We start from the raw sequence: 12,344 nt of genomic DNA, 5'->3' as shown, positions 1-12,344 counted from the left end.
TCCGTATACGGAACCATTCATTTTAATGGTTCCGCAAAAAAACTGAATGTACTCTGTATGCATTCCGTTTCCGTTTTTCCGTTCCGTTGAAAGATAGAACATGTCCTATTATTGCCCGCAAAGCACGTTCCGTGGCTCCATTCGAGTCAATGGGTCCGCAAAAAATACGGAACACATACGGAAATGCATCCGTATGTCTTCCGTATCAGTTACGTTTTTGCTGAACCATCTATTGAAAATGTTATGCCCAGCCCAATTTTTCACACCACCTCCAGTCTCTCTCCCTGCTGTCATTAATTACCTAAGATCTTGAACCTGTCATTTCCTTTTGGAACCTTCCTTTTCAAACATGGTCATAACCCCATTATTAAAAACTTCTCTTGACCCAATTGTTCAACTAACTACGGAACCATCTCTAATCTCCCCTTCATCAATAAACTCTTGGTGTCTGGTCTACTCTTCCCTCATCCTCTCTGCTAACTCTCTCCTTGATCCATTACAATCTGGTTTTCACACCCTACATTCTACAGAAACTGCCCTCACCAGTGACCCATGACCTCCTTACATGTAAACATGAAGGTGACTACTCTTTACTAATTCTCCTTGATCTCTCCTTTGCGAACCTGCTTGTCAAATATCCACACATTTACTCAGAAGTGCTACAGATATCAGCTGGTGACTGGCTCATGCAGCCTTATCTCCTCCTCACCATGCTCCTGTCTTTTGGCCTTAAGGACACTATTCTTGGTTTAATTCCTATTTTTCTGGATGCTCTTAGTGTCATTTGTTGGCTCTACTTTACCTCCACCTCTTGCTGTTTGTTTTCCCCATGGTTCAGTTTTTGGTCCTCTGCTCTTTTCTACACAGCCCCCATTGGACAGACTGTCAGCTGATTTTGTTTTCCATCACCATTTCTATGCTGACACAACTGTATACTTGTGTTAACACTCCTGCTCTACTACAGAACACCAGGGATTGTCTATCTCTCTCAAACCCACGTCTTCATTTCAAACTTTCATAAGCTGAACTACTGATGTTTTCTCAATCTTCTAACTTGCCTAAACCTGACATCTCTATGTATAGGCAGCACGCCTGCTGTCACTTTTGTTTGACACTGATCTTTCCTTTATCCTCTATTTAATCTCTTGCCTGTTCAGGCCACCCACACCTCAAAAATATCTCTAGACTACACACCTTTCTTACTGTGGAAACACTCCTTGCCCTGATCTACTATAGTCTCAATTACTGTAACTCATTAGTAATTGGTCTATCTCTCAAGACTTTCCCGTCTCCAGGCGAATCTATAACTGCTACTCTGATGCCTCCACCCTGTGCCAGTCACTGCCTTGGTTGTCCATATAGTTCAGGATTCAATGTAAAATGCTCACTCACCCCCAAAGCTATCAAGTGCTGCACCCCCATACATTTCTTTCCTATTTCCTGTCTACCATCCTACCCATTATGCCAATGACTTGTGACTAACATCCACCGTAATCCAAAACTCTTTCTGAGCTTCACAAATTGTCTAGAATGCCTTACCCCAAGTAGGTTAATTTGGGGATGCCCAACAACTTCAATCATGCCTGGAAGCTATCAGGGCATGTTGGGAGTTGTAGTTTTGCAACAGTTGGAGGGCTGCAGGTTGGGCAAACCTGGGTTGATTCATAACATCCAGTTAAGCTGTTCTCTATCTTACTCTAAATTTTCCCCTCCATCTTTCTGAACCTGCTTGTCAAATATCCACACATCTACTCAGAAGCGCTACAGATATCAGCTGGTGCCTGGCTCATGCAGCCTTATATACTTAAATGTACTCCCATATAGTGTTAGATGGGGGGACCATTGCACAAATCAAACATTTACCTATTGTCACCCCATCTCCACAGATTGTAAGCCTCTTCAAGCAGGGCCCTCATTCCTCTTGAATTTGTTGACTTGTTTATGTAACTAGTTTGTACATGAACCTCTTGATTGTTCAGCTATGTGGAATATGTTAGTGTTATATAAATATATACATACAGTATGTGCTAGGTAAGACTACCCTGTCATTTTTATTGATGAAGAGCAAGGCAGAATGGAGCTCAGCAGGTCCTGGTGGTAGGCAGCATCTACATGGACTGTAAGGCCATTAATCTCAGACCTTTGTGGTGCCTTCTGGTCTGCAGGGATACATTTCTTGAGCCACTCATTTTTGAGATTACTTTACATGTGAAAAGGCAGTACACGGTCTACTGAGATGAGAAAGCATAAACCTAAAAAGTAGAACCCTTGCTGCTACAGTGTGGTAACCCATCTTTGGTTGGTGGGGTCTGATGCTTGTCTGCTAGATTCATGAAAAGGGGTACAAGGTTCTGGCAGAGCTAGGGTTCTGACTGTATGAAGTTAAAATGAGCACCTTGCATACCACACCTAACTTAAGGGGAGAGGTAGTTATGATGGTATCACAGAATTATTTACTGATCCCACTTCTCTTTTGCAGGTGCAATGACAATTTGGATAGCATTTTACCCATCGGTTGTTTTAAATTGAGCGGAAACCCTATTTTGGTAAACCGGAGACTGATTTTATGATGGCTGCATCCTCAATTTTCCATCCTTGCCCTCAGACGTCCAGATTCAGCTGTCGTTATGGTGGAACTTCTGAAGAAAGTTGTCTTTGGGGTTGGGTGTTTCATAATAGAGTTTTGATGTGCTATAGTTTGTTTCTTTGTGGCACTGATCTCCAATTACATGGAAGGATTCTTTCTACATGGGGCACTGATATATGGTTTTATGCACTGTATGGTAGTTATATATGATCCCACAGTACCATAGAATAGCATGTATAACAGGAAATGGTAAAAGTAAAGTCTGGGAGCAAGAAACAAAATGAAAATAAAAGCTTTACTATAGAGCTGTAGCTAGCTTGCTCTAGTTCTGGATCAAAGCAGCCATGTTTCCCACTGTGTTTGTTTTACTTTATATTTACATGATTATTCTTAGGCAGATATTACATTAAACATTTTCTAGTCAGTACTAGGAGATTCTCACTAGCAGTTATCATCCAACTTTCCATGACTCCAGAATAAATTGCTTACTTTTGTGACTATTATAAATATTCTGAAGTTGGGATCCAAACTTTTTTTTTGAAAATGGCTGCAGGTCTTATTGGTTTAACCATGTGTAAAGGGATTTCCTGGATTAGGTCACACATGGATGCCTCCAAGAGCAGTGCCTTAATTATCTGTGGCTGCATGCTAGTGTGGCTTTATGGGTGTGAGTGTCATCCCTTTCGTGATGTGGTGCTGTTCTTGGAAGAGAGCATCCATGCCCTCCTCTGGTTTGTATCCTAGCCCACGTCTTTCCTCCAGATGATTAGTCTATGCAACCTCAAAAGACTCTTCACTTCTGTCAAATAATTCTGACAGTGATCCATTTCTACTCCCTTTACCAGCTGACGAAAAGGTACCAGCATTACCTGGTGATGAATGAGGGACCTGTGGAGCGAAGAACCCAATGTTTCTGGTGCTGAGTTGCCTTTCTTTGACATGGACCGCCTCGGTTGCAGATATTTTGAAGCAGTCTCCTCCTGTTGGTTTAGGTCCACTCACCTCATCACGTGTGGTGCCAAAGAGCTGTATGGTGATTACAGTTGTGGAAACCACCAGTGCTAATCTGCTTGTGCTATGAAAGCAAAATAAATGGTGGCCTAACTAAAAGAACACTGATGATTATATTTGGTGATGAGTAAAGTATTGGAAAATTCAATTTGATGACTTTGAGGAATTTTACAAAACAATTTGCTTTGTGTCAAATAACTTTCACGATTCACATTTCTTTGTAAGTAAGGGGAGCAATGCCCCCTATATTTTACCCCCTCAGCGGCTGTGTTCTTAGCTGATCATGGCATCTGACTAATAAAACTAAAATAAAAAATACTTATCCTTATCCATTTGATTGCAAATAGTGTAGAGTGAATATGTGTTTTCAAGTTTGGTGTACAGGGTTCAGGTTATGTAAGTATTAGATTATGGATTATGAAATTTGGATCAAATTTGTGAAGTTTAATTTGCTCAACACAAATTATATTAAAAGAACTGTGCCTAGCACTATATGTTCTTTATCTGGCTTCTGCTCTGTTCCTCATCCCTTTATATGGTAATGAGATGACTATAAATATTCATGTACTTTGCAGCAGTGGGGGGGATGGGGATTAGGGGGTCTCCTTTAGATATTTTCCCATTTTTTTGTGGTTTCTGAAGTATTGTGGTCTACACCAGGGTTCAGCAATCTCCGGCACTTCAGGTGTTGTGAAACTACATCTCCCATCATGAACACTTGCTTGGCTGCTCTATAAAACCTGAGGTTTCTTTGGAGGTGGAGGGTACTAAGTCACTGATACCTCTCAGGTTAGGGCTGCTGAGATGATCCTTCCAAAGTGTTCACTTACTGGTTATTGCTGCTCTTATTAGACATTGCCGATTTGCCTCCTGTGATCAAGCCTACGCTATGTGTACTCGGGTCACCCTGCCTTTAGTAGGGATAGTACTTAGTGTGCTCATGCTGTGCTGCTTCTACAGCGTACTGTATGATAATAGCCTTGGGGTACTTGGGTCATGTATTTCACCATGGAGTGCTAGGCTTAGGAACATTAAGAAACCCTGGAACTACATAGATATCTCATCACCTGAAGGCTCTCTTCCCGTTGCTGGTACATGTCATCATTCACCTCCTCGTACTTTCCTCCCTTCTGAAGGGTTCACTTACTGTTGGTTTCCCGTGGTAATAGACATTGGCCATTTACCTCCTGTGATGAAGCCTGTACTACGTGTACCTGTAATAGGGACCATGTGCTCCTGCTGTCCTTCTTATAGGCAGTGCAGTATATGGTCATAGCTTTGGGGTACTTGGGTTATGTATTTGACTAGGGGTACTAGGTTAAAGGGTCTTCTCTTTCTGTTGCTGGTACATGTCATCATTCACCTCCTCGGACTTACTAGTACTGAGCTGAATGGTGGCTCAGCGGTCAGCACAGGTGTCTTTCAGTTGTGAGGCTCCCCGGTTCAAATCCACCCAATGCTGTTATCTGATGGAGGTTCTGTGTTCTCCTGAAAGATGCAGCTTGGTGGTAAGAGATGAATGGAAGTATTCTTTGTGCTATGCAATTACAATTAATTGTGGTCTCCCTGGGGTGGGGAGACCAATAGTTTTTAAAAAAATATAAGTCCAAAAGATACTTAAAATCCAACTTCAGACTCAACCTCCAGTCCAAACATATTTCTTTTCCCTCTCACAACCAACCTTCAAACATGTTCTCTTTCTCACTACACACATTACCACCACTTCTCCATCTCACACTAAATTACTTCACACATCTCACACCACTCACTCACTCACTCACTCACTCACTCACAACCTATTACCAGACAGCACACACTCTCCATGCAGGTCTCACCCTTGATCAGATTTGAACCAAGGACCTCATTGCTCTAAGATACCAGCTCCAACTACTAGAGCCACCAGACAGCTCAACACAAGATACCACTTGGAGGTGAGCAATGACATGATCAGCCCACTGTGTTTTCAAAAATGCTTTTGGGTGTTGGGCAATATAGTGGCTTAGTAGATAGCACTGGATGTTAGGTCCTAATCCAATTTGTTTTGCTCACCCATTTAATCCAGGGAGAACACACAAACTGCATGCTAGTGTTGCTCTTGATCAGATTTGAACCAAGAGCCTCACTGCTCTAAGACACCAGCTCCAACTACTGGAGCCACCACATAGCTCAACACAAAGAACAACTAGGAGGTGGGCAATGACATGATCAAGCAATGGGAGGAGGCGTCCAGTTTGTTAAGATATTTCCTATTTCCAAAGTCCAAAACTCTTTTCTTTCCCACACCCATCATCACCACTCACATTCAAACTTCCTAGAGATATAGCCCTTCCTAGAGATATAGCCCTCTTTCTCAGATTTGAGCCAATGACTTCACCACTCTAAGATGGCAGCATGGTGGCTCAGTGGTGAGCGCTTCTAACATAAGAAACCACTCTGAAGTAAATGATGAAATGACCCAGCAAGGGGAGGAGGACCAGGTTTAATTGTTGTGTTATTTCCATCCTGCTCACCGTGTTTTCAAAAATGCTTTTGTTTGTTGGGCAACATGGTGGCTTAGTAGATAGAACTGTGATGCTTGGCTCAAATGCAATTTGTTTTGCTCACCCATTAAATCCAGGGAGAACACACAAACTGTATGTTAGTGTTGCTCTTGATCTGATTTGAACCAAGAACCTCACGGCTCTAAGACACCAGCTCCAACTACTGGAACCACCACACTGCTCAACACAAGAAGCCACTAGGAAGTGAGCAATGACATGATCGAGCAATGAAATGCTCGAGCAATGGGAGGAGGCACCCAGTTTGTTAAGATATTTCCATCGTGGGGCCTCCATTGTGGTTTCAAAAATGTTGGTGGAGGCCAACAAATACTTAGTATTTTTTTTTACTATTAATAAACTTCCAAAGTCCAAAACTCTTCTCTTTCCCACACCCATCATCACCACTCACATTCAAACTTCATAGAGATATAGCCCTTCTTTGCCACAACCACTCTTTCTCAGATTTGAGCCAATGACTTCACCACTCTAATATGGCAGCATGGTGGCTCAGTGGTGAGCGCTTTTAACATAAGAAACCACTCTGAAGTAAATGATGACATGACCCAGCAAGGGGAGGAGGACCAGGTTCAATTGTTGTGTTATTTCCATCACGCCCACTGTGTTTTCAAAAAATGCTTTTGTGTGTTAGGCAACATGGTGGCTTAGTAGATAGTACTGGGATGTTTGGTTCAAATCCAATTTGTTTTGCTCACCCATTTAATCCAGGGAGAACACACAAACTGCATGCTAGTGCTGCTCTTGATCAGATTTGAACCAAGAACCTCATGGCTCTAAGACACCAGCTCCAACTACTGGAACCACCACACTGCTCAACACAAGAAACCACTAGGAGGTGAGCAATGACACGATCATGCAATGGGAGGAGGCATCCAGTTTGTTACGATATTTCCATCTAAGATATTTCCATCACCCCCGTTGTGGTTTCAAAAATGTTGGTGGAGGCCACCACTTTTTTTTACTATTAATAAACTTCCAAAGTCCAAAACTCTTCTCTTTCCCACACCCATCACCACCACTCACATTAAAACTTCATAGAGATATAACCCTAGCTCTCCCACAACCACTCTTTCTCAGATTTGAACCAATTACTTCTCCACTCTAAGATGGCAGCATGGTGGCTCAGTGGTGAGCGCTGGTAACATAAGAAACCCCTCTGAGGTAAATGATGACATGACCCAGCAAGGGGAGGAGGGCCAGGTTTCATTGCTGTGTTATCATGCTCACCGTGTTTTCAAAAATACTTTTGTGTGTTGGGCAACATGGTGGTTTAGTGGATAGCACAGGAACCTTGGTTCAAACCCAATTTATTTTGCTCACCCATTTAATCCAGGGAGAACACACAAGCTTCATTCTAGCATTGCTCTTGATTAGATTTGAACCAAGGACCTCAATGCTTTAAGACACCAATATCTAACCACTGGAGCCACCACACTGGCCAACACAAAAAGCCTCTAGGAGGTGAGCAATGACATGATCCAGCAATGGGAGGAGGCCCTTAATTTGGTTATGACATTTCCATCACCCCATATTGTTTTCAAAAACACAGCTGTGTGTTGAGTAACATGGTGGCTCAGTGGCTAGCATTGTGTTCTTGCAGTGCTGGAATTCTTGGTTCAAATCCAGTTTAATTTTGCTCAGCAATATATTACAAAACCATAGCTGTCACGCACAGTCAAGTATAAATTGAAAACAAGGGAGAACCCACAATCTCCTGGCAGGAGATGCATTTAATAATTTGAACCAAGGATCCCAGCCCTAACAATACACCAGAACTAACCGCTGAGCCTCCCTGCTCTCCAAAAGATGTCAGCATTATTTTTAAAACACTATGAAGTGAGGCAAAGGTTTTTTGCACATTAAGTATAAATTTCTTTTTTACTTTACACCCTTTATTGCCACCAAACATGTTTCTTTGCTCCTTCCTCAAAACAAATTATTATAGATTACCACCACTAACCCTTACTAAGATTCGAACCAAGAACCTCACTGCTTTATAACACCTGCACTAACCACCACACCTAACCACTCATGAAAAGCTACAGAGCGCCACAGCTTCAAGTGGGAGAATCTGTTCACAGGAGAACTATTAGTTGTGTACTGCACAAAACTGTTCTTTGTGGATGAGTAACAAGAAGAAAGCCATTTTTGAAAACAAGTCCCATTTGCAGTATGCCACAAGCCATGTAGGGGATTAAGCAAACATGTGAAAAAAGGTGCTCTGGTCAGAGAAGACCAAAGTTTAACTTTTTGGAGCCGGTTGTTGATGCGAGGTGACAAAGCTTTCCACATGTCGGCCATACTAACCCTTTTGAGGTGCTGGCGCTGACACAGCTGCGTTGGCGACCTCTACCTCCCCCCCTACCTTCGCCTTGTTCTTCCACTTGTCCCCCGGGGGCGTCAGTCGGGAATGCTCTCAGGAGCGCGTCTACCAGCGTGCGCCTGTAGTCGTGCATCTTCCTATCACGCTCCAGTGAGAGAATTAAGGACGGCACATTGTCTTTGTAAAGGGGATCCAGCAGGGTGGCCACCCAGTAGTCAGCACATGTTAAAATATGGGCAACTCTGCAGTCATTTTGCAGGCACTGCAGCATGTAGTCGCTCGTGTGTGCAAGGCTGCCAAGAGGTAAGGACAAGCTGTCCTCTGTGGGAGGCGTATCATCTGCGTCCTCTGTATCCCCCCAGCCACGCACCAGTGATGGGCATGAGCTGCGTTTGGTGCCACCCTGCTGTGAACATGCTTAATCCTCCTCATCTTCATCCTCCTCCTCCTCCAGTAGTGGGCCCTGGCTGGCCAAATTTGTACCTGGCCTCTGCTGTTGCAAAAAAAACTCCCTCTGAGGCACTTCTGAAAGACTGGCCTGAAAGTCTTAGAAATTACCCCTTTTCTCCTCCTCCTCCTCCTCCCCCTGGCCCACATCCTCTTCCATCATCACCCTAAGTGTTTTCTCAAGGAGACATAGAAGTGGTATTGTAACGATGATAATGGCGTCATCGCCACTGGCCACCTTGGTAGAGTACTCGAAACAGTGCAACAGGGCACACAGGTCTCGCATGGAGGCCCAGTCATTGGTGGTGAAGTGGTGCTGTTCCGCAGAGCGACTCACCCGTGCGTGCTGCAGCTGAAACTCCACTATGGCCTGCTATTGCTCGAATTTCTGCACCACCAAATTCAGAACTTGCGCCAGGCAAGAGATGTGCGTCAAACCGGCTATTATCGCACACCAGCAGGCCGGGTTTGAGGCTTACTGGCAGCAGCCACTCGTCGGTCTGTTGTTCTCTACCCCGCCACAACTCCTGCGCGGTGTGGCGCCTGTCCCCCAAACACATCAGTTTCAGAATGGCCTGCTGACGTTTACCCCGGGCTGTGCTGAAGTTGGTGGTGAAGGTGTGTCGCTGACCGGATGATGAGCTGGTAGAAGAGGAGGAGGAAGCCGAGTAGGAGGAGGAGGCAACAGGAGGCAAAGAATGACGCCCTGCGATCCTTGGCGGCGGAAGGACATGCGCCAAACAGCTCTCCGCCTGGGGCCCAGCCTCCACTACATTTATCCAGTGTGCAGTTAGGGAGATATAGCGTCCCTGGCCGTGCTTACTGGTCCACGTATCTGTGGTTAGGTGGACCTTCCCACAGATGGCGTTGCGCAGTGCACACTTGATTTTATCCGATACAGGGAGGGCACGGCTCTCCTGGAAAAGTAGTGACGGCTGGGAACGACGTACTGTGGGACAGCAAGCGACATGAGCTGTTTGAAGCTGTCCGTCTCCACCAGCCTGAATGACAGCATTTCAAAGGCCAGTAGTTTAGAAATGCTGGCATTCAGGGAAAGAGATCGAGGGTGGCTAGGTGGGAATTTACGCTTTCTCTACAAGGTTTGGGAGATGGACATTGTGGAGATGCTTGGTTACCCAGGTGGTGGTGTTGCTGGAATATCCTCTGTTTGCTGGGTGGCAGGTGGCACTGTCATTCCAGAGGTGGATGAAGAGGCCGAGACTGCAGCAGAAGAGGAAGCAGGAGGAGCCAGAGACCTTTCTTGGTTTTTGAGGTATCTACTCCACTGCAGCTCGTGCTTTGCACTTAAATGCCTGGTCATGCAGGTTGTCCTAAGGTTCAGAACGTTAATGCCTCGCTTCAGGCTCTGATTGCACAGAGTGCAAACCACTCGTGTCTTGTCGTCAGCACATTGTCTGAAGAACTGCTACGCCAGGGACCTCCTTGGAGCTGGCTTTGGTGTGCTCGGTCCCTTGCTGCGATGGGCGTACTGTCTAGAGGACGGCTGCTCCGCTTTTGCACCCTGCTCCCTCTTCTGCTGTGCTGGTGGCTCTGTGCGACCACTGCCTCTTCCTCCGAACTACATAGGTCACTCGCATAAACTTGATTCCATGTGGGGTCTAGGACCTCATCGTCCTCCACATCATCTTCCACCCAGTCTTCACCCCTGCCTTCCTTGTCGGTCTGCACACTTTCGAAAGCCCCAGCATTTGTTTCGTCATCATCCGAGACGTGCTGCGATGGTCCTCCCATGTACTCATCTTGAAATATGAGTGGTTGGGCATCGGTGCACTCACTCTCTTTCACTTCTGGGGCTGATCTAGGTGGATGGCCCAAGGGGGTGAGGGGAAAGACTGATGGACATCGGCTGCAGGTGCCAATTGTGGTCTTTCAGCAGGAGACTGGGTGGGAGACAATGTGAAGGAACTGGATCCACTGTCAGCAACCCAATCTACTATCGCCTGTACTTGTTTAGGCCTCACCATTCGTAGAGCAGCATTAGGCCTGACCAAATACTGCTGCAGGTTTTGTTGCCTACTCGCACCTGAGGAAGGGGTGTCACTTGTAGCTGGCACAGATCGACCACGTCCTCTTCCTGCAACAGGAGCTCAACCAGCAGCACCACGACCTGGGCCACGTCCCTTATTTGACGCTCTCCTCATATTTCTCGAATTTAGGATCTTGCCCTAAATGTGTGTTTAATTAATAGTAGAATAGAACGACAGTATGTAAAGGGTGTATCTCACATGGCCTGAACCAGACTAGGCCTCAATTAAAGATTTGTTTGCCCAAAATGGCTGTATTTCAAATGCCTGAATCAAACCACTGTATGTAAAAGGTGTATCTCACAGGAAACACCAAAATACCCGTAGGGACACACATACAAAAAATATGAAACTTTATTAGGTAATTAATAATGACAAATAATTACAACACATGATTCAAGACAAATATCTAAAAAAGTAAAGCAGCAATGCACTTAAGTGCTGCGAGAAGTATCTCACCTGCTAACTAACAAGGTGTAAGATCCCAACATCTAATCTTGCTCAGCACAAGGGCAAAAGAGCAAAAGCAAAGTATACCAATAATCTCCTGGAAACTATCTCATAATCCCATATGCCTTCTATGCAAAAATCCACATAAGGTACCAAGAAGGAGATCATCTGTGGATGTAAACTGCAGATGAATGAAAGACCTGAACCAGTGTAGGCCTGAATTCAATATTGGTGCACCAAATGGCAGTATTTCAAATGCCTGAATCAAACCCCAGTATCTAGAGGGTATATCTCACAGGGCCTGAACCAGTGTAGGCCTAAATTAAATATTTCTTTGCACAAAATGGCTGTATTTCAAATGGCTGTATTTCAAATGCCTGAATCAAACCCCTGTATGTAGAGGGGGTATCTCACAGGGCCTAAACCAGTGTAGGGCTGAATTCAATATTGGTGCACCAAATGGCGGTATTTCAAATCTCTGAATCTAACCCAAATGAATTAAGGGTGTATCTCACAATGACATCTGCATCAAAGGCTGCAAAAACTCCTGCCATCCTTCCGGAAGATTTTCCCATTCCTTATCCCCTTGTGCCTGTCGGGGGCGTCTCGCCCAGTTCAAGGATGTCTGGGCTCAGGAGATTCCGGACCCTTGGGTCCTAGAGGTCATTTCCGAGGGCTACTTAATAAACCTCAAGTCGCCTCCTCCGGACAGATTTGTCATCAACCAGCGCCTACCGCCCGCCAGGCATGCGATTATGGAGGCCTATATCCAGGACTATATCCTCAAGGGCGCTCTGAAGGAGGTTCCGGCAGGAGAGCGGGGCTTAGGGATCTATTCTCCGGTTTTTCTATTTCCCAAGAAAACCAGAGACCTCTGCATGATTATCGATTTGAGATTTTTCAATCGATTTACACTCACCTAA

Source organism: Bufo gargarizans, chromosome 11, assembly GCF_014858855.1.
Source record: "Bufo gargarizans isolate SCDJY-AF-19 chromosome 11, ASM1485885v1, whole genome shotgun sequence".
NCBI lineage: Eukaryota > Metazoa > Chordata > Amphibia > Anura > Bufonidae > Bufo > Bufo gargarizans.
Note: the sequence above shows the minus strand (reverse complement) of the source record.